Below are 26261 nucleotides of genomic sequence, written 5' to 3'. Positions count from 1 at the left end.
TCCAACAGGTGTTGAAATAATGGGATTAAAAGGGGAGATCCCTTCAGAAAGACAGAAACAATAGCAAAGACAAAAAACACTTTTGGAATCTGCTTTTAGTCAACACATAAGGAAAGGGTGCACCGGTCCTGGAAATACTGCAATACCAGGTCAATGCGTGGAGTGGACAGAGCAAGCTCTATTTCCATCTCCCTGTTCTAAAAATCCATTTAATATATGGTCCCCAGATAGGGGACGTATCAGATATTAAACTGATAAGAACAGATACTACACTTGATCTTAGCCAAAAGGCCGAGAAGCGATAACCCGAACGGGCCGCGCGTTGCCCGAGCCTGCCCGATACTGCTGTTCAGCCCTTGCAGCGATTCAGCCTACTTCTAGGCAATTCCATGGGGCCCTGCAGGCTCACACACTCACAGCTACACGGGAGGTGAATAAAGGCCGGAGAGGAAGCCAGACAGGATTTGCTTCTTTTGCTTGCACCACAATGCAGTGCTGAAAGAGGAGGAATCTACATAAAAACGCCTTCCTGGCAACGCCCAAATGCCCTGCTGCCATGCAGATAAACACTGGCAGCGGCAGCAAGTGCATGCCCACAGCCACCCCTTGTTCCTTCACACCTTGTATCAGCTGTAATCCAGTCCAGTCCAGTGCTGCCTGCTGAGCAGCACTGACCAACACTGCCTGGGCCCAGGCTTTTATCTCTGAGGCCCCATTATGATGTCAGAAAGCTGGCTCTGGAATCCTGAGGGCTCCACTATGACACGTGCAAAGTTCCGTCTGAACTTTATATAAGACGGTGAGGCTCAGTCAGTCACTCAGTGTTGCCTGAGAGGGCAACACTGCAACAGCCGGCCGCCAGGCTGTCTTTTTTTTGCACAGCTAGTTGCCTCCAGGAGGCCACAAGAGGGAGACAAGGGACTGCAAAATGGAAAATAGGCATCCACCAACTTTACAGACAACTTCTCCTTGCTCCTACAACCTCCATCCTTGCACAGTTTGTTATTCTTCTAGGTAACATAGTAACAAATCCAAATTGCTGCTCTCTTTGTAGGCAAGCAAGGCTTTGTTGCAACTGCAATTCTTACTTCTTCTTGAAATGTAGGGACGACAGTACATTCCATCACATCCATCTAGTGTACACAGGTAGGTCCATTGTGGCGGGCAGGCGAGCGGGCGGGCTGCTTTATTGGCTGTTTGCTGTTCCCCTACTCCACTCCACTATTTGACTGTTGTGCTGCATCAATCAATCAATCAATCAATCAATCAATCAATCAATCAATCAGTGGCTGGCTCAGGTGCAGCTCTTTAACTTACCTAAAAGGGAGGGCGGAGAGAAGACAAGGAAGGTGAATGAGGTGTTCCAATGTGAAATGCCGGAAACACAGAAACACAGACGACACACAACAAGAGGTGGCAATCTATTCATTAATTGCATTTAATCAATGAGCTCATTATCACTCATGCATTGTCCAACAGGTGTTGAAATAATGGGATTAAAAGGGGAGATCCCTTCAGAAAGACAGAAACAATAGCAAAGACAAAAAACACTTTTGGAATCTGCTTTTAGTCAACACATAAGGAAAGGGTGCACCGGTCCTGGAAATACTGCAATACCAGGTCAATGCGTGGAGTGGACAGAGCAAGCTCTATTTCCATCTCCCTGTTCTAAAAATCCATTTAATATATGGTCCCCAGATAGGGGACGTATCAGATATTAAACTGATAAGAACAGATACTACACTTGATCTTAGCCAAAAGGCCGAGAAGCGATAACCCGAACGGGCCGCGCGTTGCCCGAGCCTGCCCGATACTGCTGTTCAGCCCTTGCAGCGATTCAGCCTACTTCTAGGCAATTCCATGGGGCCCTGCAGGCTCACACACTCACAGCTACACGGGAGGTGAATAAAGGCCGGAGAGGAAGCCAGACAGGATTTGCTTCTTTTGCTTGCACCACAATGCAGTGCTGAAAGAGGAGGAATCTACATAAAAACGCCTTCCTGGCAACGCCCAAATGCCCTGCTGCCATGCAGATAAACACTGGCAGCGGCAGCAAGTGCATGCCCACAGCCACCCCTTGTTCCTTCACACCTTGTATCAGCTGTAATCCAGTCCAGTCCAGTGCTGCCTGCTGAGCAGCACTGACCAACACTGCCTGGGCCCAGGCTTTTATCTCTGAGGCCCCATTATGATGTCAGAAAGCTGGCTCTGGAATCCTGAGGGCTCCACTATGACACGTGCAAAGTTCCGTCTGAACTTTATATAAGACGGTGAGGCTCAGTCAGTCACTCAGTGTTGCCTGAGAGGGCAACACTGCAACAGCCGGCCGCCAGGCTGTCTTTTTTTTGCACAGCTAGTTGCCTCCAGGAGGCCACAAGAGGGAGACAAGGGACTGCAAAATGGAAAATAGGCATCCACCAACTTTACAGACAACTTCTCCTTGCTCCTACAACCTCCATCCTTGCACAGTTTGTTATTCTTCTAGGTAACATAGTAACAAATCCAAATTGCTGCTCTCTTTGTAGGCAAGCAAGGCTTTGTTGCAACTGCAATTCTTACTTCTTCTTGAAATGTAGGGACGACAGTACATTCCATCACATCCATCTAGTGTACACAGGTAGGTCCATTGTGGCGGGCAGGCGAGCGGGCGGGCTGCTTTATTGGCTGTTTGCTGTTCCCCTACTCCACTCCACTATTTGACTGTTGTGCTGCATCAATCAATCAATCAATCAATCAATCAATCAATCAATCAATCAATCAGTGGCTGGCTCAGGTGCAGCTCTTTAACTTACCTAAAAGGGAGGGCGGAGAGAAGACAAGGAAGGTGAATGAGGTGTTCCAATGTGAAATGCCGGAAACACAGAAACACAGACGACACACAACAAGAGGTGGCAATCTATTCATTAATTGCATTTAATCAATGAGCTCATTATCACTCATGCATTGTCCAACAGGTGTTGAAATAATGGGATTAAAAGGGGAGATCCCTTCAGAAAGACAGAAACAATAGCAAAGACAAAAAACACTTTTGGAATCTGCTTTTAGTCAACACATAAGGAAAGGGTGCACCGGTCCTGGAAATACTGCAATACCAGGTCAATGCGTGGAGTGGACAGAGCAAGCTCTATTTCCATCTCCCTGTTCTAAAAATCCATTTAATATATGGTCCCCAGATAGGGGACGTATCAGATATTAAACTGATAAGAACAGATACTACACTTGATCTTAGCCAAAAGGCCGAGAAGCGATAACCCGAACGGGCCGCGCGTTGCCCGAGCCTGCCCGATACTGCTGTTCAGCCCTTGCAGCGATTCAGCCTACTTCTAGGCAATTCCATGGGGCCCTGCAGGCTCACACACTCACAGCTACACGGGAGGTGAATAAAGGCCGGAGAGGAAGCCAGACAGGATTTGCTTCTTTTGCTTGCACCACAATGCAGTGCTGAAAGAGGAGGAATCTACATAAAAACGCCTTCCTGGCAACGCCCAAATGCCCTGCTGCCATGCAGATAAACACTGGCAGCGGCAGCAAGTGCATGCCCACAGCCACCCCTTGTTCCTTCACACCTTGTATCAGCTGTAATCCAGTCCAGTCCAGTGCTGCCTGCTGAGCAGCACTGACCAACACTGCCTGGGCCCAGGCTTTTATCTCTGAGGCCCCATTATGATGTCAGAAAGCTGGCTCTGGAATCCTGAGGGCTCCACTATGACACGTGCAAAGTTCCGTCTGAACTTTATATAAGACGGTGAGGCTCAGTCAGTCACTCAGTGTTGCCTGAGAGGGCAACACTGCAACAGCCGGCCGCCAGGCTGTCTTTTTTTTGCACAGCTAGTTGCCTCCAGGAGGCCACAAGAGGGAGACAAGGGACTGCAAAATGGAAAATAGGCATCCACCAACTTTACAGACAACTTCTCCTTGCTCCTACAACCTCCATCCTTGCACAGTTTGTTATTCTTCTAGGTAACATAGTAACAAATCCAAATTGCTGCTCTCTTTGTAGGCAAGCAAGGCTTTGTTGCAACTGCAATTCTTACTTCTTCTTGAAATGTAGGGACGACAGTACATTCCATCACATCCATCTAGTGTACACAGGTAGGTCCATTGTGGCGGGCAGGCGAGCGGGCGGGCTGCTTTATTGGCTGTTTGCTGTTCCCCTACTCCACTCCACTATTTGACTGTTGTGCTGCATCAATCAATCAATCAATCAATCAATCAATCAATCAATCAATCAATCAGTGGCTGGCTCAGGTGCAGCTCTTTAACTTACCTAAAAGGGAGGGCGGAGAGAAGACAAGGAAGGTGAATGAGGTGTTCCAATGTGAAATGCCGGAAACACAGAAACACAGACGACACACAACAAGAGGTGGCAATCTATTCATTAATTGCATTTAATCAATGAGCTCATTATCACTCATGCATTGTCCAACAGGTGTTGAAATAATGGGATTAAAAGGGGAGATCCCTTCAGAAAGACAGAAACAATAGCAAAGACAAAAAACACTTTTGGAATCTGCTTTTAGTCAACACATAAGGAAAGGGTGCACCGGTCCTGGAAATACTGCAATACCAGGTCAATGCGTGGAGTGGACAGAGCAAGCTCTATTTCCATCTCCCTGTTCTAAAAATCCATTTAATATATGGTCCCCAGATAGGGGACGTATCAGATATTAAACTGATAAGAACAGATACTACACTTGATCTTAGCCAAAAGGCCGAGAAGCGATAACCCGAACGGGCCGCGCGTTGCCCGAGCCTGCCCGATACTGCTGTTCAGCCCTTGCAGCGATTCAGCCTACTTCTAGGCAATTCCATGGGGCCCTGCAGGCTCACACACTCACAGCTACACGGGAGGTGAATAAAGGCCGGAGAGGAAGCCAGACAGGATTTGCTTCTTTTGCTTGCACCACAATGCAGTGCTGAAAGAGGAGGAATCTACATAAAAACGCCTTCCTGGCAACGCCCAAATGCCCTGCTGCCATGCAGATAAACACTGGCAGCGGCAGCAAGTGCATGCCCACAGCCACCCCTTGTTCCTTCACACCTTGTATCAGCTGTAATCCAGTCCAGTCCAGTGCTGCCTGCTGAGCAGCACTGACCAACACTGCCTGGGCCCAGGCTTTTATCTCTGAGGCCCCATTATGATGTCAGAAAGCTGGCTCTGGAATCCTGAGGGCTCCACTATGACACGTGCAAAGTTCCGTCTGAACTTTATATAAGACGGTGAGGCTCAGTCAGTCACTCAGTGTTGCCTGAGAGGGCAACACTGCAACAGCCGGCCGCCAGGCTGTCTTTTTTTTGCACAGCTAGTTGCCTCCAGGAGGCCACAAGAGGGAGACAAGGGACTGCAAAATGGAAAATAGGCATCCACCAACTTTACAGACAACTTCTCCTTGCTCCTACAACCTCCATCCTTGCACAGTTTGTTATTCTTCTAGGTAACATAGTAACAAATCCAAATTGCTGCTCTCTTTGTAGGCAAGCAAGGCTTTGTTGCAACTGCAATTCTTACTTCTTCTTGAAATGTAGGGACGACAGTACATTCCATCACATCCATCTAGTGTACACAGGTAGGTCCATTGTGGCGGGCAGGCGAGCGGGCGGGCTGCTTTATTGGCTGTTTGCTGTTCCCCTACTCCACTCCACTATTTGACTGTTGTGCTGCATCAATCAATCAATCAATCAATCAATCAATCAATCAATCAATCAATCAATCAATCAATCAGTGGCTGGCTCAGGTGCAGCTCTTTAACTTACCTAAAAGGGAGGGCGGAGAGAAGACAAGGAAGGTGAATGAGGTGTTCCAATGTGAAATGCCGGAAACACAGAAACACAGACGACACACAACAAGAGGTGGCAATCTATTCATTAATTGCATTTAATCAATGAGCTCATTATCACTCATGCATTGTCCAACAGGTGTTGAAATAATGGGATTAAAAGGGGAGATCCCTTCAGAAAGACAGAAACAATAGCAAAGACAAAAAACACTTTTGGAATCTGCTTTTAGTCAACACATAAGGAAAGGGTGCACCGGTCCTGGAAATACTGCAATACCAGGTCAATGCGTGGAGTGGACAGAGCAAGCTCTATTTCCATCTCCCTGTTCTAAAAATCCATTTAATATATGGTCCCCAGATAGGGGACGTATCAGATATTAAACTGATAAGAACAGATACTACACTTGATCTTAGCCAAAAGGCCGAGAAGCGATAACCCGAACGGGCCGCGCGTTGCCCGAGCCTGCCCGATACTGCTGTTCAGCCCTTGCAGCGATTCAGCCTACTTCTAGGCAATTCCATGGGGCCCTGCAGGCTCACACACTCACAGCTACACGGGAGGTGAATAAAGGCCGGAGAGGAAGCCAGACAGGATTTGCTTCTTTTGCTTGCACCACAATGCAGTGCTGAAAGAGGAGGAATCTACATAAAAACGCCTTCCTGGCAACGCCCAAATGCCCTGCTGCCATACAGATAAACACTGGCAGCGGCAGCAAGTGCATGCCCACAGCCACCCCTTGTTCCTTCACACCTTGTATCAGCTGTAATCCAGTCCAGTCCAGTGCTGCCTGCTGAGCAGCACTGACCAACACTGCCTGGGCCCAGGCTTTTATCTCTGAGGCCCCATTATGATGTCAGAAAGCTGGCTCTGGAATCCTGAGGGCTCCACTATGACACGTGCAAAGTTCCGTCTGAACTTTATATAAGACGGTGAGGCTCAGTCAGTCACTCAGTGTTGCCTGAGAGGGCAACACTGCAACAGCCGGCCGCCAGGCTGTCTTTTTTTTGCACAGCTAGTTGCCTCCAGGAGGCCACAAGAGGGAGACAAGGGACTGCAAAATGGAAAATAGGCATCCACCAACTTTACAGACAACTTCTCCTTGCTCCTACAACCTCCATCCTTGCACAGTTTGTTATTCTTCTAGGTAACATAGTAACAAATCCAAATTGCTGCTCTCTTTGTAGGCAAGCAAGGCTTTGTTGCAACTGCAATTCTTACTTCTTCTTGAAATGTAGGGACGACAGTACATTCCATCACATCCATCTAGTGTACACAGGTAGGTCCATTGTGGCGGGCAGGCGAGCGGGCGGGCTGCTTTATTGGCTGTTTGCTGTTCCCCTACTCCACTCCACTATTTGACTGTTGTGCTGCATCAATCAATCAATCAATCAATCAATCAATCAATCAATCAATCAATCAATCAATCAGTGGCTGGCTCAGGTGCAGCTCTTTAACTTACCTAAAAGGGAGGGCGGAGAGAAGACAAGGAAGGTGAATGAGGTGTTCCAATGTGAAATGCCGGAAACACAGAAACACAGACGACACACAACAAGAGGTGGCAATCTATTCATTAATTGCATTTAATCAATGAGCTCATTATCACTCATGCATTGTCCAACAGGTGTTGAAATAATGGGATTAAAAGGGGAGATCCCTTCAGAAAGACAGAAACAATAGCAAAGACAAAAAACACTTTTGGAATCTGCTTTTAGTCAACACATAAGGAAAGGGTGCACCGGTCCTGGAAATACTGCAATACCAGGTCAATGCGTGGAGTGGACAGAGCAAGCTCTATTTCCATCTCCCTGTTCTAAAAATCCATTTAATATATGGTCCCCAGATAGGGGACGTATCAGATATTAAACTGATAAGAACAGATACTACACTTGATCTTAGCCAAAAGGCCGAGAAGCGATAACCCGAACGGGCCGCGCGTTGCCCGAGCCTGCCCGATACTGCTGTTCAGCCCTTGCAGCGATTCAGCCTACTTCTAGGCAATTCCATGGGGCCCTGCAGGCTCACACACTCACAGCTACACGGGAGGTGAATAAAGGCCGGAGAGGAAGCCAGACAGGATTTGCTTCTTTTGCTTGCACCACAATGCAGTGCTGAAAGAGGAGGAATCTACATAAAAACGCCTTCCTGGCAACGCCCAAATGCCCTGCTGCCATGCAGATAAACACTGGCAGCGGCAGCAAGTGCATGCCCACAGCCACCCCTTGTTCCTTCACACCTTGTATCAGCTGTAATCCAGTCCAGTCCAGTGCTGCCTGCTGAGCAGCACTGACCAACACTGCCTGGGCCCAGGCTTTTATCTCTGAGGCCCCATTATGATGTCAGAAAGCTGGCTCTGGAATCCTGAGGGCTCCACTATGACATGTGCAAAGTTCCGTCTGAACTTTATATAAGACGGTGAGGCTCAGTCAGTCACTCAGTGTTGCCTGAGAGGGCAACACTGCAACAGCCGGCCGCCAGGCTGTCTTTTTTTTGCACAGCTAGTTGCCTCCAGGAGGCCACAAGAGGGAGACAAGGGACTGCAAAATGGAAAATAGGCATCCACCAACTTTACAGACAACTTCTCCTTGCTCCTACAACCTCCATCCTTGCACAGTTTGTTATTCTTCTAGGTAACATAGTAACAAATCCAAATTGCTGCTCTCTTTGTAGGCAAGCAAGGCTTTGTTGCAACTGCAATTCTTACTTCTTCTTGAAATGTAGGGACGACAGTACATTCCATCACATCCATCTAGTGTACACAGGTAGGTCCATTGTGGCGGGCAGGCGAGCGGGCGGGCTGCTTTATTGGCTGTTTGCTGTTCCCCTACTCCACTCCACTATTTGACTGTTGTGCTGCATCAATCAATCAATCAATCAATCAATCAATCAATCAATCAATCAGTGGCTGGCTCAGGTGCAGCTCTTTAACTTACCTAAAAGGGAGGGCGGAGAGAAGACAAGGAAGGTGAATGAGGTGTTCCAATGTGAAATGCCGGAAACACAGAAACACAGACGACACACAACAAGAGGTGGCAATCTATTCATTAATTGCATTTAATCAATGAGCTCATTATCACTCATGCATTGTCCAACAGGTGTTGAAATAATGGGATTAAAAGGGGAGATCCCTTCAGAAAGACAGAAACAATAGCAAAGACAAAAAACACTTTTGGAATCTGCTTTTAGTCAACACATAAGGAAAGGGTGCACCGGTCCTGGAAATACTGCAATACCAGGTCAATGCGTGGAGTGGACAGAGCAAGCTCTATTTCCATCTCCCTGTTCTAAAAATCCATTTAATATATGGTCCCCAGATAGGGGACGTATCAGATATTAAACTGATAAGAACAGATTGATCTTAGCCAAAAGGCCGAGAAGCGATAACCCGAACGGGCCGCGCGTTGCCCGAGCCTGCCCGATACTGCTGTTCAGCCCTTGCAGCGATTCAGCCTACTTCTAGGCAATTCCATGGGGCCCTGCAGGCTCACACACTCACAGCTACACGGGAGGTGAATAAAGGCCGGAGAGGAAGCCAGACAGGATTTGCTTCTTTTGCTTGCACCACAATGCAGTGCTGAAAGAGGAGGAATCTACATAAAAACGCCTTCCTGGCAACGCCCAAATGCCCTGCTGCCATGCAGATAAACACTGGCAGCGGCAGCAAGTGCATGCCCACAGCCACCCCTTGTTCCTTCACACCTTGTATCAGCTGTAATCCAGTCCAGTCCAGTGCTGCCTGCTGAGCAGCACTGACCAACACTGCCTGGGCCCAGGCTTTTATCTCTGAGGCCCCATTATGATGTCAGAAAGCTGGCTCTGGAATCCTGAGGGCTCCACTATGACACGTGCAAAGTTCCTTCTGAACTTTATATAAGACGGTGAGGCTCAGTCAGTCACTCAGTGTTGCCTGAGAGGGCAACACTGCAACAGCCGGCCGCCAGGCTGTCTTTTTTTTGCACAGCTAGTTGCCTCCAGGAGGCCACAAGAGGGAGACAAGGGACTGCAAAATGGAAAATAGGCATCCACCAACTTTACAGACAACTTCTCCTTGCTCCTACAACCTCCATCCTTGCACAGTTTGTTATTCTTCTAGGTAACATAGTAACAAATCCAAATTGCTGCTCTCTTTGTAGGCAAGCAAGGCTTTGTTGCAACTGCAATTCTTACTTCTTCTTGAAATGTAGGGACGACAGTACATTCCATCACATCCATCTAGTGTACACAGGTAGGTCCATTGTGGCGGGCAGGCGAGCGGGCGGGCTGCTTTATTGGCTGTTTGCTGTTCCCCTACTCCACTCCACTATTTGACTGTTGTGCTGCATCAATCAATCAATCAATCAATCAATCAATCAATCAATCAATCAATCAATCAATCAGTGGCTGGCTCAGGTGCAGCTCTTTAACTTACCTAAAAGGGAGGGCGGAGAGAAGACAAGGAAGGTGAATGAGGTGTTCCAATGTGAAATGCCGGAAACACAGAAACACAGACGACACACAACAAGAGGTGGCAATCTATTCATTAATTGCATTTAATCAATGAGCTCATTATCACTCATGCATTGTCCAACAGGTGTTGAAATAATGGGATTAAAAGGGGAGATCCCTTCAGAAAGACAGAAACAATAGCAAAGACAAAAAACACTTTTGGAATCTGCTTTTAGTCAACACATAAGGAAAGGGTGCACCGGTCCTGGAAATACTGCAATACCAGGTCAATGCGTGGAGTGGACAGAGCAAGCTCTATTTCCATCTCCCTGTTCTAAAAATCCATTTAATATATGGTCCCCAGATAGGGGACGTATCAGATATTAAACTGATAAGAACAGATACTACACTTGATCTTAGCCAAAAGGCCGAGAAGCGATAACCCGAACGAGCCGCGCGTTGCCCGAGCCTGCCCGATACTGCTGTTCAGCCCTTGCAGCGATTCAGCCTACTTCTAGGCAATTCCATGGGGCCCTGCAGGCTCACACACTCACAGCTACACGGGAGGTGAATAAAGGCCGGAGAGGAAGCCAGACAGGATTTGCTTCTTTTGCTTGCACCACAATGCAGTGCTGAAAGAGGAGGAATCTACATAAAAACGCCTTCCTGGCAACGCCCAAATGCCCTGCTGCCATGCAGATAAACACTGGCAGCGGCAGCAAGTGCATGCCCACAGCCACCCCTTGTTCCTTCACACCTTGTATCAGCTGTAATCCAGTCCAGTCCAGTGCTGCCTGCTGAGCAGCACTGACCAACACTGCCTGGGCCCAGGCTTTTATCTCTGAGGCCCCATTATGATGTCAGAAAGCTGGCTCTGGAATCCTGAGGGCTCCACTATGACACGTGCAAAGTTCCGTCTGAACTTTATATAAGACGGTGAGGCTCAGTCAGTCACTCAGTGTTGCCTGAGAGGGCAACACTGCAACAGCCGGCCGCCAGGCTGTCTTTTTTTTGCACAGCTAGTTGCCTCCAGGAGGCCACAAGAGGGAGACAAGGGACTGCAAAATGGAAAATAGGCATCCACCAACTTTACAGACAACTTCTCCTTGCTCCTACAACCTCCATCCTTGCACAGTTTGTTATTCTTCTAGGTAACATAGTAACAAATCCAAATTGCTGCTCTCTTTGTAGGCAAGCAAGGCTTTGTTGCAACTGCAATTCTTACTTCTTCTTGAAATGTAGGGACGACAGTACATTCCATCACATCCATCTAGTGTACACAGGTAGGTCCATTGTGGCGGGCAGGCGAGCGGGCGGGCTGCTTTATTGGCTGTTTGCTGTTCCCCTACTCCACTCCACTATTTGACTGTTGTGCTGCATCAATCAATCAATCAATCAATCAATCAATCAATCAATCAATCAATCAATCAGTGGCTGGCTCAGGTGCAGCTCTTTAACTTACCTAAAAGGGAGGGCGGAGAGAAGACAAGGAAGGTGAATGAGGTGTTCCAATGTGAAATGCCGGAAACACAGAAACACAGACGACACACAACAAGAGGTGGCAATCTATTCATTAATTGCATTTAATCAATGAGCTCATTATCACTCATGCATTGTCCAACAGGTGTTGAAATAATGGGATTAAAAGGGGAGATCCCTTCAGAAAGACAGAAACAATAGCAAAGACAAAAAACACTTTTGGAATCTGCTTTTAGTCAACACATAAGGAAAGGGTGCACCGGTCCTGGAAATACTGCAATACCAGGTCAATGCGTGGAGTGGACAGAGCAAGCTCTATTTCCATCTCCCTGTTCTAAAAATCCATTTAATATATGGTCCCCAGATAGGGGACGTATCAGATATTAAACTGATAAGAACAGATACTACACTTGATCTTAGCCAAAAGGCCGAGAAGCGATAACCCGAACGGGCCGCGCGTTGCCCGAGCCTGCCCGATACTGCTGTTCAGCCCTTGCAGCGATTCAGCCTACTTCTAGGCAATTCCATGGGGCCCTGCAGGCTCACACACTCACAGCTACACGGGAGGTGAATAAAGGCCGGAGAGGAAGCCAGACAGGATTTGCTTCTTTTGCTTGCACCACAATGCAGTGCTGAAAGAGGAGGAATCTACATAAAAACGCCTTCCTGGCAACGCCCAAATGCCCTGCTGCCATGCAGATAAACACTGGCAGCGGCAGCAAGTGCATGCCCACAGCCACCCCTTGTTCCTTCACACCTTGTATCAGCTGTAATCCAGTCCAGTCCAGTGCTGCCTGCTGAGCAGCACTGACCAACACTGCCTGGGCCCAGGCTTTTATCTCTGAGGCCCCATTATGATGTCAGAAAGCTGGCTCTGGAATCCTGAGGGCTCCACTATGACACGTGCAAAGTTCCGTCTGAACTTTATATAAGACGGTGAGGCTCAGTCAGTCACTCAGTGTTGAGAGGGCAACACTGCAACAGCCGGCCGCCAGGCTGTCTTTTTTTTGCACAGCTAGTTGCCTCCAGGAGGCCACAGGAGGGAGACAAGGGACTGCAAAATGGAAAATAGGCATCCACCAACTTTACAGACAACTTCTCCTTGCTCCTACAACCTCCATCCTTGCACAGTTTGTTATTCTTCTAGGTAACATAGTAACAAATCCAAATTGCTGCTCTCTTTGTAGGCAAGCAAGGCTTTGTTGCAACTGCAATTCTTACTTCTTCTTGAAATGTAGGGACGACAGTACATTCCATCACATCCATCTAGTGTACACAGGTAGGTCCATTGTGGCGGGCAGGCGAGCGGGCGGGCTGCTTTATTGGCTGTTTGCTGTTCCCCTACTCCACTCCACTATTTGACTGTTGTGCTGCATCAATCAATCAATCAATCAATCAATCAATCAGTGGCTGGCTCAGGTGCAGCTCTTTAACTTACCTAAAAGGGAGGGCGGAGAGAAGACAAGGAAGGTGAATGAGGTGTTCCAATGTGAAATGCCGGAAACACAGAAACACAGACGACACACAACAAGAGGTGGCAATCTATTCATTAATTGCATTTAATCAATGAGCTCATTATCACTCATGCATTGTCCAACAGGTGTTGAAATAATGGGATTAAAAGGGGAGATCCCTTCAGAAAGACAGAAACAATAGCAAAGACAAAAAACACTTTTGGAATCTGCTTTTAGTCAACACATAAGGAAAGGGTGCACCGGTCCTGGAAATACTGCAATACCAGGTCAATGCGTGGAGTGGACAGAGCAAGCTCTATTTCCATCTCCCTGTTCTAAAAATCCATTTAATATATGGTCCCCAGATAGGGGACGTATCAGATATTAAACTGATAAGAACAGATACTACACTTGATCTTAGCCAAAAGGCCGAGAAGCGATAACCCGAACGGGCCGCGCGTTGCCCGAGCCTGCCCGATACTGCTGTTCAGCCCTTGCAGCGATTCAGCCTACTTCTAGGCAATTCCATGGGGCCCTGCAGGCTCACACACTCACAGCTACACGGGAGGTGAATAAAGGCCGGAGAGGAAGCCAGACAGGATTTGCTTCTTTTGCTTGCACCACAATGCAGTGCTGAAAGAGGAGGAATCTACATAAAAACGCCTTCCTGGCAACGCCCAAATGCCCTGCTGCCATGCAGATAAACACTGGCAGCGGCAGCAAGTGCATGCCCACAGCCACCCCTTGTTCCTTCACACCTTGTATCAGCTGTAATCCAGTCCAGTCCAGTGCTGCCTGCTGAGCAGCACTGACCAACACTGCCTGGGCCCAGGCTTTTATCTCTGAGGCCCCATTATGATGTCAGAAAGCTGGCTCTGGAATCCTGAGGGCTCCACTATGACACGTGCAAAGTTCCGTCTGAACTTTATATAAGACGGTGAGGCTCAGTCAGTCACTCAGTGTTGCCTGAGAGGGCAACACTGCAACAGCCGGCCGCCAGGCTGTCTTTTTTTTGCACAGCTAGTTGCCTCCAGGAGGCCACAGGAGGGAGACAAGGGACTGCAAAATGGAAAATAGGCATCCACCAACTTTACAGACAACTTCTCCTTGCTCCTACAACCTCCATCCTTGCACAGTTTGTTATTCTTCTAGGTAACATAGTAACAAATCCAAATTGCTGCTCTCTTTGTAGGCAAGCAAGGCTTTGTTGCAACTGCAATTCTTACTTCTTCTTGAAATGTAGGGACGACAGTACATTCCATCACATCCATCTAGTGTACACAGGTAGGTCCATTGTGGCGGGCAGGCGAGCGGGCGGGCTGCTTTATTGGCTGTTTGCTGTTCCCCTACTCCACTCCACTATTTGACTGTTGTGCTGCATCAATCAATCAATCAATCAATCAATCAATCAATCAATCAATCAATCAGTGGCTGGCTCAGGTGCAGCTCTTTAACTTACCTAAAAGGGAGGGCGGAGAGAAGACAAGGAAGGTGAATGAGGTGTTCCAATGTGAAATGCCGGAAACACAGAAACACAGACGACACACAACAAGAGGTGGCAATCTATTCATTAATTGCATTTAATCAATGAGCTCATTATCACTCATGCATTGTCCAACAGGTGTTGAAATAATGGGATTAAAAGGGGAGATCCCTTCAGAAAGACAGAAACAATAGCAAAGACAAAAAACACTTTTGGAATCTGCTTTTAGTCAACACATAAGGAAAGGGTGCACCGGTCCTGGAAATACTGCAATACCAGGTCAATGCGTGGAGTGGACAGAGCAAGCTCTATTTCCATCTCCCTGTTCTAAAAATCCATTTAATATATGGTCCCCAGATAGGGGACGTATCAGATATTAAACTGATAAGAACAGATACTACACTTGATCTTAGCCAAAAGGCCGAGAAGCGATAACCCGAACGGGCCGCGCGTTGCCCGAGCCTGCCCGATACTGCTGTTCAGCCCTTGCAGCGATTCAGCCTACTTCTAGGCAATTCCATGGGGCCCTGCAGGCTCACACACTCACAGCTACACGGGAGGTGAATAAAGGCCGGAGAGGAAGCCAGACAGGATTTGCTTCTTTTGCTTGCACCACAATGCAGTGCTGAAAGAGGAGGAATCTACATAAAAACGCCTTCCTGGCAACGCCCAAATGCCCTGCTGCCATGCAGATAAACACTGGCAGCGGCAGCAAGTGCATGCCCACAGCCACCCCTTGTTCCTTCACACCTTGTATCAGCTGTAATCCAGTCCAGTCCAGTGCTGCCTGCTGAGCAGCACTGACCAACACTGCCTGGGCCCAGGCTTTTATCTCTGAGGCCCCATTATGATGTCAGAAAGCTGGCTCTGGAATCCTGAGGGCTCCACTATGACACGTGCAAAGTTCCGTCTGAACTTTATATAAGACGGTGAGGCTCAGTCAGTCACTCAGTGTTGCCTGAGAGGGCAACACTGCAACAGCCGGCCGCCAGGCTGTCTTTTTTTTGCACAGCTAGTTGCCTCCAGGAGGCCACAGGAGGGAGACAAGGGACTGCAAAATGGAAAATAGGCATCCACCAACTTTACAGACAACTTCTCCTTGCTCCTACAACCTCCATCCTTGCACAGTTTGTTATTCTTCTAGGTAACATAGTAACAAATCCAAATTGCTGCTCTCTTTGTAGGCAAGCAAGGCTTTGTTGCAACTGCAATTCTTACTTCTTCTTGAAATGTAGGGACGACAGTACATTCCATCACATCCATCTAGTGTACACAGGTAGGTCCATTGTGGCGGGCAGGCGAGCGGGCGGGCTGCTTTATTGGCTGTTTGCTGTTCCCCTACTCCACTCCACTATTTGACTGTTGTGCTGCATCAATCAATCAATCAATCAATCAATCAATCAGTGGCTGGCTCAGGTGCAGCTCTTTAACTTACCTAAAAGGGAGGGCGGAGAGAAGACAAGGAAGGTGAATGAGGTGTTCCAATGTGAAATGCCGGAAACACAGAAACACAGACGACACACAACAAGAGGTGGCAATCTATTCATTAATTGCATTTAATCAATGAGCTCATTATCACTCATGCATTGTCCAACAGGTGTTGAAATAATGGGATTAAAAGGGGAGATCCCTTCAGAAAGACAGAAACAATAGCAAAGACAAAAAACACTTTTGGAATCTGCTTTTAGTCAACACATAAGGAAAGGGTGCACCGGTCCTGGAAATACTGCAATACCAGGTCAATGCGTGGAGTGGACAGAGCAAGCTCTATTTCCATCTCCCTGTTCTAAAAATCCATTTAATATATGGTCCCCAGATAGGGGACGTATCAGATATTAAACTGATAAGAACAGATACTACACTTGATCTTAGCCAAAAGGCCGAGAAGCGATAACCCGAACGGGCCGCGCGTTGCCCGAGCCTGCCCGATACTGCTGTTCAGCCCTTGCAGCGATTCAGCCTACTTCTAGGCAATTCCATGGGGCCCTGCAGGCTCACACACTCACAGCTACACGGGAGGTGAATAAAGGCCGGAGAGGAAGCCAGACAGGATTTGCTTCTTTTGCTTGCACCACAATGCAGTGCTGAAAGAGGAGGAATCTACATAAAAACGCCTTCCTGGCAACGCCCAAATGCCCTGCTGCCATGCAGATAAACACTGGCAGCGGCAGCAAGTGCATGCCCACAGCCACCCCTTGTTCCTTCACACCTTGTATCAGCTGTAATCCAGTCCAGTCCAGTGCTGCCTGCTGAGCAGCACTGACCAACACTGCCTGGGCCCAGGCTTTTATCTCTGAGGCCCCATTATGATGTCAGAAAGCTGGCTCTGGAATCCTGAGGGCTCCACTATGACACGTGCAAAGTTCCGTCTGAACTTTATATAAGACGGTGAGGCTCAGTCAGTCACTCAGTGTTGCCTGAGAGGGCAACACTGCAACAGCCGGCCGCCAGGCTGTCTTTTTTTTGCACAGCTAGTTGCCTCCAGGAGGCCACAAGAGGGAGACAAGGGACTGCAAAATGGAAAATAGGCATCCACCAACTTTACAGACAACTTCTCCTTGCTCCTACAACCTCCATCCTTGCACAGTTTGTTATTCTTCTAGGTAACATAGTAACAAATCCAAATTGCTGCTCTCTTTGTAGGCAAGCAAGGCTTTGTTGCAACTGCAATTCTTACTTCTTCTTGAAATGTAGGGACGACAGTACATTCCATCACATCCATCTAGTGTACACAGGTAGGTCCATTGTGGCGGGCAGGCGAGTGGGCGGGCTGCTTTATTGGCTGTTTGCTGTTCCCCTACTCCACTCCACTATTTGACTGTTGTGCTGCATCAATCAATCAATCAATCAATCAATCAATCAATCAATCAATCAAGCAATCAATCAGTGGCTGGCTCAGGTGCAGCTCTTTAACTTACCTAAAAGGGAGGGCGGAGAGAAGACAAGGAAGGTGAATGAGGTGTTCCAATGTGAAATGCCGGAAACACAGAAACACAGACGACACACAACAAGAGGTGGCAATCTATTCATTAATTGCATTTAATCAATGAGCTCATTATCACTCATGCATTGTCCAACAGGTGTTGAAATAATGGGATTAAAAGGGGAGATCCCTTCAGAAAGACAGAAACAATAGCAAAGACAAAAAACACTTTTGGAATCTGCTTTTAGTCAACACATAAGGAAAGGGTGCACCGGTCCTGGAAATACTGCAATATCAGGTCAATGCGTGGAGTGGACAGAGCAAGCTCTATTTCCATCTCCCTGTTCTAAAAATCCATTTAATATATGGTCCCCAGATAGGGGACGTATCAGATATTAAACTGATAAGAACAGATACTACACTTGATCTTAGCCAAAAGGCCGAGAAGCGATAACCCGAACGGGCCGCGCGTTGCCCGAGCCTGCCCGATACTGCTGTTCAGCCCTTGCAGCGATTCAGCCTACTTCTAGGCAATTCCATGGGGCCCTGCAGGCTCACACACTCACAGCTACACGGGAGGTGAATAAAGGCCGGAGAGGAAGCCAGACAGGATTTGCTTCTTTTGCTTGCACCACAATGCAGTGCTGAAAGAGGAGGAATCTACATAAAAACGCCTTCCTGGCAACGCCCAAATGCCCTGCTGCCATGCAGATAAACACTGGCAGCGGCAGCAAGTGCATGCCCACAGCCACCCCTTGTTCCTTCACACCTTGTATCAGCTGTAATCCAGTCCAGTCCAGTGCTGCCTGCTGAGCAGCACTGACCAACACTGCCTGGGCCCAGGCTTTTATCTCTGAGGCCCCATTATGATGTCAGAAAGCTGGCTCTGGAATCCTGAGGGCTCCACTATGACACGTGCAAAGTTCCGTCTGAACTTTATATAAGACGGTGAGGCTCAGTCAGTCACTCAGTGTTGCCTGAGAGGGCAACACTGCAACAGCCGGCCGCCAGGCTGTCTTTTTTTTGCACAGCTAGTTGCCTCCAGGAGGCCACAAGAGGGAGACAAGGGACTGCAAAATGGAAAATAGGCATCCACCAACTTTACAGACAACTTCTCCTTGCTCCTACAACCTCCATCCTTGCACAGTTTGTTATTCTTCTAGGTAACATAGTAACAAATCCAAATTGCTGCTCTCTTTGTAGGCAAGCAAGGCTTTGTTGCAACTGCAATTCTTACTTCTTCTTGAAATGTAGGGACGACAGTACATTCCATCACATCCATCTAGTGTACACAGGTAGGTCCATTGTGGCGGGCAGGCGAGCGGGCGGGCTGCTTTATTGGCTGTTTGCTGTTCCCCTACTCCACTCCACTATTTGACTGTTGTGCTGCATCAATCAATCAATCAATCAATCAATCAATCAATCAATCAATCAATCAATCAATCAATCAGTGGCTGGCTCAGGTGCAGCTCTTTAACCCCTTAAGGACGCAGCCTAGTTTGGGCCTTAAGGCTCAGAGCCCATTTTTCAAATCTGACATATTTCACTTTATGTGGTAATAACGTCGGAATGCTTAAACCTATCCAAGCGATTCTGAGATTGTTTTCTCGTGACACTTTGGGCTTCATGTTCGTGGTAAAATTTGGTCGATATATTCAGTCTTTATTTGTGAAAAATTGCAAAATTTAGAGAAAATTTACAAAAAAAAGCATTTTTCAGAATTTAAATGCATCTGCTTGAAAAACAGACGGTTATACCACCCAAAATAGTTACTAGTTCACATTTCCCATATGTCTACTTTAGATTGGCATCATTTTTTGAACATTATTTTATTTTTCTTGGACGTTACAAGGCTTAGAACATAAACAGCAATTTCTCATATTCTTAAGAAAATTTCAAAAGCCTTTTTTTGAAGGTGCCAGTTCAGTTCTGAAGTGGATTTGAGGGGCCTATGTATTAGAAACCCCCATAAAACACCCCATTTTAAAAACTAGACCCCTCAAAGTATTCAAAACAGCATATAGAAAGTTTTTTAACCCTTCAGGCATTTCACAGGAATTAAAGCAAAGTGGAAATGAAATTTGCAAATTTCATTTTTTCTGCTGAATTTCAATTTTATTCAATTTTTTTTTAGTAACAGAGAAGGTTTTACCAGAGAAACACTACTAAATATGTATTGTCCAGATTCTGCAGTTTTTAGAAATGCCCCACATGTGGCCCTACTGCGCTCGTGGACTAAAACACAAGCCCTAGAAGCAAAGAAGCACCTAGTGCATTTTGAGGGCTCTTTTTTATTAGAATATATTTTAGGCAGCATGCCAGGTTTGAAGAGGCGTTGAGGTATCAAAACAATGGAAACCCACCAGAAGTGACCCCATTTTGGAAACTACACCCCTCAAGGAATTCATTTATGGTTTTTGTTATCATTTTGACCGCACAGTTTTTTCACAGCACCTATTTGAATTGGGCTGTGAAATGAAAAAAATGATATTTTTTCCAATAAAATGTCATTTTTGATCAAATTTTCTTATTTTCACAGGGAACAACATACCCCATTTTGTTGCCCAATTTGTCCTTAGTGCGGCAATACCCCATTTGTGGTGATAAACTGCCGTTTGGGCCCATGGGAGGGCTCAGAAGGAAAGGAGCGCTATGTGTTTGTTGGAGTCCAGATTTTGCTGGATTGGTTTTCGGGTGCCATGTCGCATTTGCAGAGCCCCAGAGGTATCAAAGCAATGGAAACCCACCAGAAGTGACCCCATTTTGGAAACTACACCCCTCAAGGAATTCATTTATGGTTTTTTTATCATTTTGACCGCACAGGTTTTTCACAGCACCTATTTGAATTGGGCTGTGAAATGAAAAAAATGATATTTTTTCCAATAAGATGTCATTTTTGATCAAAATTTCTTATTTTCACAAGGAACAACATACCCCATTTTGTTGCCCAATTTGTCCTTAGTGCGGCAATACCCCATTTGTGGTGATAAACTGCCCTTTGGGCCCATGGGAGGGCTCAGAAGGAAAGGACCACCATTTGGCCTACTGGAGCTTTTCTGGTGCTAAGTCATGTGTGCAGAAGCCCCTGAGGTACCAGTACAGTTGAAACCCCCGAGAAGTGACCCCATTTTAAAAACTACACCCCTTAAGACATTCATCTAGAGGTGTAGTGAGAATTTTGACCCCACAGGTACTGTGTAAAAGATAATGCGCAGCAGATGGTGCAGTGTGAGATTTGCAATTTTATATATGTATATGCCATTTCAGTGTCCAATATAGTGTGCCCAGCATGCGCCACCGGAGATATACACCCCTTAAATTGTAATGTGGGTTCTCCTGGGTACGGCAATACCCTACATGTGGCTGTTATCAGCTGCCTGGGCATACGGCAGGGCTCAGAAGGGAAAGATGAGGGGGGTAAGCTGTGCGGAGTGCATCAGGGTAAATTAAAAATCAAGGGATGTATGATACATTTTAAAACAATCTTTTATACAGAGCCCTGGTTTTTCGGGACACGTGTCACATTGGTATATTGTGTTCTTCCTTATCCCCCTCTTATAGCAGACTCTGCACCTCTTTTGACTCTTTCCCTTTCCACCGGTTTGGGGACCTTCTCCTGGAAAGTGTTGCCCTGGTACGATGCGTGTGGCCTCGCTTCCAGAAGTACTGGGTGCCCCCCCTTCCTGGTCCCTAAAGATTAGATCTTGAAATTCCAGGAAAGTTCCCCTCTGGCCTGCACATCGACGTAGCACATACGCATTGTACAAAGCCATCTGTATGATGTGCCCGGCCAGCTTCTTATACCACACCGAATGGCGCTGTAGGGCTTCAGGACTTGATTTGACAAGTCCATCCCTCCCATGTACCTATTGTAGTCCAGGATGCAGTCTGGTTTGGGGGTGGCCTTTCCTTCATATATCCTAAACCTGTAGGTATACCCTGATGCACTCTCGCACAGCTTATACATCTTCACGCCATACCTTGCCCTCTTACCTGGCAGGTACTGGCGGAATTGAACCCTCCCTTTAAAATGTACCAGGGACTCATCAATAGAAAAACACTTCTCGGGGGTGTATGCTTGGGAAAACCGGGCACTGGAACGGTCTAATAGGGGTCTCCGTTTATACAAACGGTCAAAACTGGGGTCATCTCGGGGTGGGCACGGCTCATTATCAGTATAATGTAAGAAGCGAAGTATTGCCTCATTTATTTATTTTTTTAGGTTCCAGTTCATTTCTGAAGTTGCTTTGAGGGGCCCATATATTAGAAACCCCTATCAAACACCCCATTTTAGAAACTAGACCCCTCAAAGTATTCACAACAGCATTTAGAAAGTTTATGAACCCTTTAGGTGTTTCACAGAAATTTAGAGCAAAGTAGAGGTGAAATTTACTCTTTTTATACCATTGTTTTTTATAACACAAAAGGATTTATCAGAGAAACGCAACTCAATACTTATTGCCCAGATTCTGCAGTTTTGAGAAATATCCCACATGTTGCCCTCGGGCGGTAATGGACTGAAGCACCGGCCTCCGAAGCAAAGGAGCACCTAGAGGATTTTGAGCCCTCTTTTTTATTAGGCACCATGTCCGGTTTGAAGAGGTCTTGTGGTGCCAAAACATTGGAAACCCCCCAAAAGTGACCCCAATTTGGAAACTAGACCCCTTGAGGAATCCATTGTAGTTTTCATGGGGTGCATGCGGCTTTTTGATCAGTTTTTATTCCATTTTTAGGTGGCGTGGTGACTAATAAACAGCAATTCTACTATTGTTTTTTTATTCTTTCTTTTTTACAGCGTTCACCGTGCGCTATAAATAAAATATTCACTTTATTCTGCGGGGCGATACGATCACGGCGATACCAGATGTTTATAGTTTTTTTTTATGTCTTATGGCGTTTGCACAATAAAATACGTTTTGTAAACAATCATTCACTTTTTGTGTTGCCTTATTCTAAGAGCCAGAACGTTTTTATTTTTCAATCAATAAAGCCGTGCGAGGACTTATTTTTTGCGTAACGAACTGCATTTTCCATCAGTACCATTTTTAGGTACATGCGACTTTTTGATCTCTTTTTATTCCATTTTTTGGGAGGTGAAGTGACCAAACAATTGTGATTGTGGTACGGTTTATTAATATTTTTTTTTACGGCGTTCACCGTGCGGGATAAATAACAAAATAATTTTGTAGTTCAGGCCGTTACGGACGCGGCGATACCAATTATGTATAGTTTATTTATTTGTTTATATATTTTTATTAATAATAAAGGACTGATAAGGGAAAAAGTGGAACTTTTACTTTTATTACTTTTAAAACTTTTATTTTCTTATTTTTACACATCTTTTTTTAACTTTTTTTTTACTTTATTACTTTGTCCCACTAGGGGACTTGAGGGCAGGAGGCCCTGATCGCTATTCTAATACACTGCACTACATGCGTAGTGCAGTGTATTAGAACTGTCAGCTACTCACTGACAGCAAGCATAGTGGGTCCTGACGTTGTCAGGACCCACTAGGCTTCCGTCTATGGCATAGCCGGACGCCATTGTTTGGTGTCCGGTTGCCATAGTCACCATCGCCGGCCGCTATCGCGTAGCAGGCCGGCGATGGCAGCTTAACCCCTAAAAAGTCGCGATCTCTATAGAACGCGGCTTTTAAGGGGTTAATCAGCGGGGACACAGCGATCGGTCCCCGCTGTAGGAGCTGTGACAGCTGCTGAACAAGACAGCAGCGTCACAGCTCCTGTATGTGTCGGGAGGACGGCCGAAACGGCCGTTACTCCCGAGACGTACTATTACGGCATGGAGCGCGAACGATACAGCTGCCATGACGTAATAGTACGTCAAGGAGCGGGAAGGGGTTAACTTACCTAAAAGGGAGGGCGGAGAGAAGACAAGGAAGGTGAATGAGGTGTTCCAATGTGAAATGCCGGAAACACAGAAACACAGACGACACACAACAAGAGGTGGCAATCTATTCATTAATTGCATTTAATCAATGAGCTCATTATCACTCATGCATTGTCCAACAGGTGTTGAAATAATGGGATTAAAAGGGGAGATCCCTTCAGAAAGACAGAAACAATAGCAAAGACAAAAAACACTTTTGGAATCTGCTTTTAGTCAACACATAAGGAAAGGGTGCACCGGTCCTGGAAATACTGCAATACCAGGTCAATGCGTGGAGTGGACAGAGCAAGCTCTATTTCCATCTCCCTGTTCTAAAAATCCATTTAATATATGGTCCCCAGATAGGGGACGTATCAGATATTAAACTGATAAGAACAGATACTACACTTGATCTTAGCCAAAAGGCCGAGAAGCGATAACCCGAACGGGCCGCGCGTTGCCCGAGCCTGCCCGATACTGCTGTTCAGCCCTTGCAGCGATTCAGCCTACTTCTAGGCAATTCCATGGGGCCCTGCAGGCTCACACACTCACAGCTACACGGGAGGTGAATAAAGGCCGGAGAGGAAGCCAGACAGGATTTGCTTCTTTTGCTTGCACCACAATGCAGTGCTGAAAGAGGAGGAATCTACATAAAAACGCCTTCCTGGCAACGCCCAAATGCCCTGCTGCCATGCAGATAAACACTGGCAGCGGCAGCAAGTGCATGCCCACAGCCACCCCTTGTTCCTTCACACCTTGTATCAGCTGAAATCCAGTCCAGTCCAGTCCAGTGCTGAGCAGCACTGACCAACACTGCCTGGGCCCAGGCTTTTATCTCTGAGGCCCCATTATGATGTCAGAAAGCTGGCTCTGGAATCCTGAGGGCTCCACTATGACACGTGCAAAGTTCCGTCTGAACTTTATATAAGACGGTGAGGCTCAGTCAGTCACTCAGTGTTGCCTGAGAGGGCAACACTGCAACAGCCGGCCGCCAGGCTGTCTTTTTTTTGCACAGCTAGTTGCCTCCAGGAGGCCACAAGAGGGAGACAAGGGACTGCAAAATGGAAAATAGGCATCCACCAACTTTACAGACAACTTCTCCTTGCTCCTACAACCTCCATCCTTGCACAGTTTGTTATTCTTCTAGGTAACATAGTAACAAATCCAAATTGCTGCTCTCTTTGTAGGCAAGCAAGGCTTTGTTGCAACTGCAATTCTTACTTCTTCTTGAAATGTAGGGACGACAGTACATTCCATCACATCCATCTAGTGTACACAGGTAGGTCCATTGTGGCGGGCAGGCGAGCGGGCGGGCTGCTTTATTGGCTGTTTGCTGTTCCCCTACTCCACTCCACTATTTGACTGTTGTGCTGCATCAATCAATCAATCAATCAATCAATCAATCAATCAATCAATCAATCAGTGGCTGGCTCAGGTGCAGCTCTTTAACTTACCTAAAAGGGAGGGCGGAGAGAAGACAAGGAAGGTGAATGAGGTGTTCCAATGTGAAATGCCGGAAACACAGAAACACAGACGACACACAACAAGAGGTGGCAATCTATTCATTAATTGCATTTAATCAATGAGCTCATTATCACTCATGCATTGTCCAACAGGTGTTGAAATAATGGGATTAAAAGGGGAGATCCCTTCAGAAAGACAGAAACAATAGCAAAGACAAAAAACACTTTTGGAATCTGCTTTTAGTCAACACATAAGGAAAGGGTGCACCGGTCCTGGAAATACTGCAATACCAGGTCAATGCGTGGAGTGGACAGAGCAAGCTCTATTTCCATCTCCCTGTTCTAAAAATCCATTTAATATATGGTCCCCAGATAGGGGACGTATCAGATATTAAACTGATAAGAACAGATACTACACTTGATCTTAGCCAAAAGGCCGAGAAGCGATAACCCGAACGGGCCGCGCGTTGCCCGAGCCTGCCCGATACTGCTGTTCAGCCCTTGCAGCGATTCAGCCTACTTCTAGGCAATTCCATGGGGCCCTGCAGGCTCACACACTCACAGCTACACGGGAGGTGAATAAAGGCCGGAGAGGAAGCCAGACAGGATTTGCTTCTTTTGCTTGCACCACAATGCAGTGCTGAAAGAGGAGGAATCTACATAAAAACGCCTTCCTGGCAACGCCCAAATGCCCTGCTGCCATGCAGATAAACACTGGCAGCGGCAGCAAGTGCATGCCCACAGCCACCCCTTGTTCCTTCACACCTTGTATCAGCTGTAATCCAGTCCAGTCCAGTGCTGCCTGCTGAGCAGCACTGACCAACACTGCCTGGGCCCAGGCTTTTATCTCTGAGGCCCCATTATGATGTCAGAAAGCTGGCTCTGGAATCCTGAGGGCTCCACTATGACACGTGCAAAGTTCCGTCTGAACTTTATATAAGACGGTGAGGCTCAGTCAGTCACTCAGTGTTGCCTGAGAGGGCAACACTGCAACAGCCGGCCGCCAGGCTGTCTTTTTTTTGCACAGCTAGTTGCCTCCAGGAGGCCACAAGAGGGAGACAAGGGACTGCAAAATGGAAAATAGGCATCCACCAACTTTACAGACAACTTCTCCTTGCTCCTACAACCTCCATCCTTGCACAGTTTGTTATTCTTCTAGGTAACATAGTAACAAATCCAAATTGCTGCTCTGTTTGTAGGCAAGCAAGGCTTTGTTGCAACTGCAATTCTTACTTCTTCTTGAAATGTAGGGACGACAGTACATTCCATCACATCCATCTAGTGTACACAGGTAGGTCCATTGTGGCGGGCAGGCGAGCGGGCGGGCTGCTTTATTGGCTGTTTGCTGTTCCCCTACTCCACTCCACTATTTG

General features: G+C 46.9%; 15 non-coding genes across 15 annotated transcripts; all 15 read right to left on the bottom strand.

The window, feature by feature from the left end:
• Positions 1 to 112: 112 nt before the first annotated feature.
• Positions 113 to 303, bottom strand: LOC142693348 (U2 spliceosomal RNA). Its single transcript, XR_012861700.1, has one exon. It is a non-coding gene; the product is annotated as a U2 spliceosomal RNA (small nuclear RNA).
• Positions 304 to 1583: 1280 nt separating this feature from the next.
• LOC142693347 (U2 spliceosomal RNA) lies at positions 1584 to 1774 on the bottom strand. The gene has a single exon (XR_012861699.1). It is a non-coding gene; the product is annotated as a U2 spliceosomal RNA (small nuclear RNA).
• A 1284-nt stretch (positions 1775 to 3058) lies between these two features.
• On the bottom strand, positions 3059 to 3249 carry LOC142693346 (U2 spliceosomal RNA). Its single transcript, XR_012861698.1, has one exon. It is a non-coding gene; the product is annotated as a U2 spliceosomal RNA (small nuclear RNA).
• A 1284-nt stretch (positions 3250 to 4533) lies between these two features.
• Positions 4534 to 4724, bottom strand: LOC142693344 (U2 spliceosomal RNA). Its single transcript, XR_012861697.1, has one exon. It is a non-coding gene; the product is annotated as a U2 spliceosomal RNA (small nuclear RNA).
• Positions 4725 to 6020: 1296 nt separating this feature from the next.
• On the bottom strand, positions 6021 to 6211 carry LOC142693343 (U2 spliceosomal RNA). Its single transcript, XR_012861696.1, has one exon. It is a non-coding gene; the product is annotated as a U2 spliceosomal RNA (small nuclear RNA).
• A 1292-nt stretch (positions 6212 to 7503) lies between these two features.
• LOC142693341 (U2 spliceosomal RNA) lies at positions 7504 to 7694 on the bottom strand. Its single transcript, XR_012861694.1, has one exon. It is a non-coding gene; the product is annotated as a U2 spliceosomal RNA (small nuclear RNA).
• Positions 7695 to 8974: 1280 nt separating this feature from the next.
• Positions 8975 to 9157, bottom strand: LOC142693425 (U2 spliceosomal RNA). The gene has a single exon (XR_012861769.1). It is a non-coding gene; the product is annotated as a U2 spliceosomal RNA (small nuclear RNA).
• Positions 9158 to 10449: 1292 nt separating this feature from the next.
• LOC142693340 (U2 spliceosomal RNA) lies at positions 10450 to 10640 on the bottom strand. Its single transcript, XR_012861693.1, has one exon. It is a non-coding gene; the product is annotated as a U2 spliceosomal RNA (small nuclear RNA).
• A 1288-nt stretch (positions 10641 to 11928) lies between these two features.
• LOC142693339 (U2 spliceosomal RNA) lies at positions 11929 to 12119 on the bottom strand. Its single transcript, XR_012861692.1, has one exon. It is a non-coding gene; the product is annotated as a U2 spliceosomal RNA (small nuclear RNA).
• A 1264-nt stretch (positions 12120 to 13383) lies between these two features.
• Positions 13384 to 13574, bottom strand: LOC142693338 (U2 spliceosomal RNA). Its single transcript, XR_012861691.1, has one exon. It is a non-coding gene; the product is annotated as a U2 spliceosomal RNA (small nuclear RNA).
• A 1284-nt stretch (positions 13575 to 14858) lies between these two features.
• LOC142693337 (U2 spliceosomal RNA) lies at positions 14859 to 15049 on the bottom strand. The gene has a single exon (XR_012861690.1). It is a non-coding gene; the product is annotated as a U2 spliceosomal RNA (small nuclear RNA).
• A 1268-nt stretch (positions 15050 to 16317) lies between these two features.
• Positions 16318 to 16508, bottom strand: LOC142693335 (U2 spliceosomal RNA). The gene has a single exon (XR_012861688.1). It is a non-coding gene; the product is annotated as a U2 spliceosomal RNA (small nuclear RNA).
• A 1292-nt stretch (positions 16509 to 17800) lies between these two features.
• LOC142693408 (U2 spliceosomal RNA) lies at positions 17801 to 17991 on the bottom strand. Its single transcript, XR_012861754.1, has one exon. It is a non-coding gene; the product is annotated as a U2 spliceosomal RNA (small nuclear RNA).
• Positions 17992 to 23672: 5681 nt separating this feature from the next.
• On the bottom strand, positions 23673 to 23863 carry LOC142693333 (U2 spliceosomal RNA). Its single transcript, XR_012861687.1, has one exon. It is a non-coding gene; the product is annotated as a U2 spliceosomal RNA (small nuclear RNA).
• Positions 23864 to 25145: 1282 nt separating this feature from the next.
• On the bottom strand, positions 25146 to 25336 carry LOC142693332 (U2 spliceosomal RNA). The gene has a single exon (XR_012861686.1). It is a non-coding gene; the product is annotated as a U2 spliceosomal RNA (small nuclear RNA).
• Positions 25337 to 26261: the final 925 nt, after the last annotated feature.

This window comes from Rhinoderma darwinii (genome assembly GCF_050947455.1).
Source record: "Rhinoderma darwinii isolate aRhiDar2 chromosome 5 unlocalized genomic scaffold, aRhiDar2.hap1 SUPER_5_unloc_42, whole genome shotgun sequence".
Lineage (NCBI taxonomy): Eukaryota > Metazoa > Chordata > Amphibia > Anura > Rhinodermatidae > Rhinoderma > Rhinoderma darwinii.
This window is presented reverse-complemented; position numbering and strand designations above follow the sequence as displayed.